Source organism: Arachis duranensis, chromosome 4, assembly GCF_000817695.3.
Source record: "Arachis duranensis cultivar V14167 chromosome 4, aradu.V14167.gnm2.J7QH, whole genome shotgun sequence".
Lineage (NCBI taxonomy): Eukaryota > Viridiplantae > Streptophyta > Magnoliopsida > Fabales > Fabaceae > Arachis > Arachis duranensis.
Window position 1 is genome coordinate 95415474 of NC_029775.3, and position 4903 is coordinate 95420376.

General features: G+C 31.9%; 1 protein-coding gene across 2 annotated transcripts in view; it reads right to left on the reverse strand.

The window, feature by feature from the left end:
* Positions 1–2350, reverse strand: part of LOC107485037 (uncharacterized) — a 6908-nt gene extending 4558 nt beyond the window's left edge. The window contains exon 1 of one of the 2 annotated variants that reach the window (XM_016105570.3): positions 1886–2350. The gene's annotated coding sequence lies outside the window, so the exon portion shown is untranslated. The remainder of the gene's footprint in view (positions 1–1885) is intronic. The other variant, XM_052259977.1, reaches the window with a different exon arrangement.
* Between the last annotated feature and the right edge of the window lie 2553 nt (positions 2351–4903).

Consider the following 4903-nt stretch of genomic DNA (forward strand, 5'->3'; position numbering starts at 1 on the left):
TTACAGTGGTGATATCACTCAGATGCATGTCAATAAAAAATAAAGAACCACAGCAACACACAAAACAGCACCACAGCAGAAGCTCATTCAAAAAAATATCACAACACACAAAAATAGCAACACAGCAGAACTAGAGCTCATTAGTAATCAAATAATCATTCAATAAAAATTAAAACACAAAACATTCAAATATTTAGTAATCAAATAATCATTAAACATGGCATAAATAAAAAATGCAGAAGAAATTAGCAATGAACTGACCTTCGAAGTCTAGGATTTTTTTTGTTGAGCTTCTGCTCTCTGAGCTCGAAGGAAGGAAACTGGAATGGAGAAGGATTTTTCTTCTAAGTAGTTTGAGAAGAGGGGCAGAATCTTGACGGATACATAGGCCAGGTGACGAACATGACTGGGGCAGAATCGTGACGGAGACAGAGGCCAGGCGACGAACACAACTCAGAAGACGGTGGTGGGTTGGAAGAATCTGCGACGACCAGACGAAGACGATGGTGACTGAGCGCCCGACGGACGGCGGCAGGAGCACGATGGAGCAGATGAATACCAGGAACTGACGCGCCGAGGTCGAGGAAGAAGAAGCTGCGATTCTTGAAGGAGGAAGAAGCTAGGGTTTCTGTTTCAACTTCCTTTTTTGATTTGGGGAGAAGCTGTTAAGATAGGGGTATTTAAAAGGTATTTTTGTCTAATCAAATAAAGGAATGATGTTTAAGTCTTTTTGTAAAATTAAATAAATAAATATTTTTTATCTTTATTTAATTAAAAGGTTGTTTTAGTAAAAGTGATGACATATTATATATTTAAAAAAAATTAAATGCTGACGTGGAAAATAAATTCTACATGTCTTATTGTTATTTGTCCATATTTTAAACGTATTGGTACGTATGAATTTATCATCATACCGTAGCAAACACCTAAAATTAATAGTGTTTTTAAAGGTTTTTTTTTTAATGGAATAACAAGGTCACACACACTATGATAGCAAGGTGGTGCGTGTTTTCCAAATTCCAACGTTCCGGAAATATGGAACCGTTTTAGTTTACTGTTCTAACCAATTTATCGGTAGTTTAGCCGTTTTATAATAAAATAATAAATAAAATATAAATAAACACATTTAAAATAACAAAAATTGTCAATAAATTATAGATCAAATAATATATTCTCTCCATATTCTCTTTATATTTATTTAAGAGATTGTAGATTTCAATCTCTCTATCCTTAATAAAAAAAATCAACAAAAATTAACTAAGATTAACAAAATTGTCAACAACATTTTAATAAAATCAGCACAATACTTAACATGCTTTAATAAAAATTAACAAAATTTTCAACTCAATTTTTACAAGCACAGCACAATGATTAACAACAGGAAAAAAAAAAGGCACTAAATGAGCCGTGAATCAATAACACAGTACAATTTATCATCAAGAAACTTAAACAAAATATAACATTAGAAAAAAAAAAGTGAATTTTTATCATGCAGTAAGCCAGTAACAGACTTATCAATCTAAATTTTATCATCAAGCACAAGCATCAAAAGAATATTTAAAACACAGCGACATCACGACAACACCAACAGGAGCATTTAAAACAAAGCAACAAAAAAAAAAAGAAATATCTAAGAATCACCATTGCTGAAAACATTAACTTGATACGTGTATGCTCAAAGAATCAAAGCCTAACTAGAGCAGCAAGCAAGCAAAAATTCACAATTCCCTCAAATTGAAGCAGCAAGCAACTTGAAAAGGAAAGCACCAAAAAACAATTTGCAAGTAAAAAATTCAAATCACCAATCCTAACCAGAAATAAAACCAAATCCCAAGAATAAAGAAGTCAAAAACAATGATGATTGAAGGAAAAAACCCAAAAATACCTTCCACTGGGCTGGAACTCAAACACAGATGAGGGAGAGGGAGCACAAATGAGGAACTCAAACCAGAAGACACAGGCGACGGTTGGAGCCCGACGGAACAGAGGCAGCGCGACAGAAGTGGAACAGAGGCGACGAAATTGAGACGATTCGACGAGTTGCTATGGCAGCGACGAGTCGCCACGGCGGTGGAACAGCGGGGACGGCGACTGGAGCAGATTCGAAGGCGGTGCTGGAACGGCGGCAATAGGACAGCCGCGGCGACACAGCTTGAAGAAGAGAGAAGAGATGGCGATACAGCTTGAATGACGAAGAAGCGCGGACTACCCGGTGGCCCCTGATCGCAAGGAACGGCGGCGCACTCCTTGCGGCTGTGGAGAAGACCACTGTAACCTAGGGTTGTGTTTTGGGGAATGAGTTGGAGACTGAGAATGGCTCGAGGGAGTGAGGGATGAAGGACCTGGCTTTCCTTTTCTCACCCTAATTGTAGAAGGACGACGTTTCATGAGAACCGGCTTGTTCCGGTTCGATCCGACCATCCGAATGTTGGCCGGTTCAACGATTTATAGATGGTTGTGAAATTGACGGTTTTGGTCTATGAATAAAATGAATATCACCCACACTATCTAGAATAACCATCCGAATATCAGGGATAATAAACATCTCATGTCATAAAATTACTCATCCTAAAAATTTAAATTAATTTTGAAATTCACCAAGGATCGAACCTTTGACCTTTCGGATCTAAAATTTTAATACCATATCATGAACCCACTCATTCCAAAAACGTAACCTGACAAGACAATTACTAATAGTCATATCTCTAATACTTCCTAAACCTCCATTGTACACATTATACGCTTAGACCATGGACTCCTTATATTTTTCCTAAATATTAATGTCTAGTTTCCAATTGGACTGACCGACCGACCAATCTAATTTTTAGAACTACGGTTTTTCTATTATGATATTAATTTTTTTAATTTTAATTATAAAATCTAACCCTCAAATTTAAAGAATTATATAATTGAATAAAACTTATAGATTAGATTTGTATATTTAAAAAATAAAGAATTCAAAATCACATATTTAAGAATTAGATCTGTGTATTTCAAAATTTTATTCGATTTGTTGATATCTGATTTTACATTATGGTCAAATACATCAAATTTCAATAACACCGAAAAATATAATTGTTGGCTTAATATTAAAATTAAAAACAATTTTTAAAAATCATATTAATAAAAATATTAATTCTTAAAATAATTTTTTAAAAAATTATTTAAATATACAAATCTGATTGAATGATCATTAGTATATTAAAATTAAAAAAAATAATAATGATATTATTTTTTATGATATCATTCTATACATTAGAAAAGGATAATTAATTTTTAAATTTATTATTTAAAATTTTATTTAAATGTATTTGATTAAATAATTATATAAAATTTTTTAATTTTCTTTTTAAATATTATACTTAAGATTAGCATACTCTTATGAAAAATTTGTTTGTTTTATTATGGATAAGCACACATTGCATTTATAATATTTATGATAGTTGACGATATAATAAATAATAATAAACCTACATGTTAATTTTAATTTTTTATAGGGGAATATTAAATACTGTGATTTTAATTTTTCTTTTTAAATATACTTAAGATTGTTATATTCTTATGCAAAATTTGTTTATTTTATTATGGATAAGCACACATTTATAAGATTTATGATAGTTGACGATATAATAAATAATAATAAACTTATTACATGCTAATTTTATTTTTTTTATAGGAAAATATTAAATACGCTGATTGTTTACTTTGAAAATAAAATTTTCATATTCATAAAATAAATTCTTTTTTGGTTTAGAAAAAAATTCTGAAGTTTACCTAAAATAAATACTTGAAATGTGTGTTGCTTGTTTATTTTTATTGTTATCGTTATATTATTATTATTATTATTATTATTATTATATTATTATTGTTGTTGTTATTGTTATTGTTATTGTTATTGTTTTTGTTTTCACCTATCCAAAAGTTACAAGGGACAAACAACTAAACAAACCATTAAACATGATATTCACATATAAATAATATGTATTTTGAACAAAAGTAGACTTGTTTAAGATGAATAATAAGAAATATGAGAAAAATACATGTAAAAAAAATAAAAAACAAAAATAAAAAAATTGTGAGAAAAGGAGAAAAAATTAATGAAAAAAAGGAAAAAGAATGTTCAAAGCAATGTACATGCATAAAGTTTTTTGTAACACTCTACCACACAGAATTTTAAGTTTAGATCGTAAATCAAATATGATGAGACACTACGGCCTCTAAAAACAAAAATACGTATATATATATGTGAGTAAACTACCATTTCTACCCACGAAAATTTTAGACGCTGACAAATCTATCCACAAAAAAAGGAAATTACCATTTGTACCCATAAAACATGAGTTTCATATAACAAAATTATCCAAATACTAAAAATTCATTTTAAAACCCTAAATTATCCTTCTCCTAACCCTAATCTCAACCCCCTTCTTCCAAATTTCATCCCTTCCTTTATTCTTTTCAGAAATTTCACCACCTCCTTCACCAACACCACCACCATCTCCACTGCCACCGCCACCAACCGTCAACCTCACCTTTCTCTTTTTCCACAGCCATAAACAACAACGATAGTGATGATCTTTTGCTTCTTGCAATCTTTGCTTCCTGCAACTACTCATCTGCTCTACGCCTTGCGTTCTTCTTCTTTTCTATCACAAACACGCCGCCACTCATTCCTCTTCTCAACCACCTCCATTTCGATGACCACTACTCTTTCACTATCTCTTACCTCACCACTAAGTGCAGTTTCTTCCATGAAAACGCTCTCAGTGTACACAAGCATGTTCTCTTTGACACCCCATCAAGCCAAATTTCGTCATCTCTTCTTCAAAGCCCACGGTTTCTCACTCTCTCAAATCACCATCATCATGTGTAAGATTTCTGTGTTACTCACATGCGACCCCAC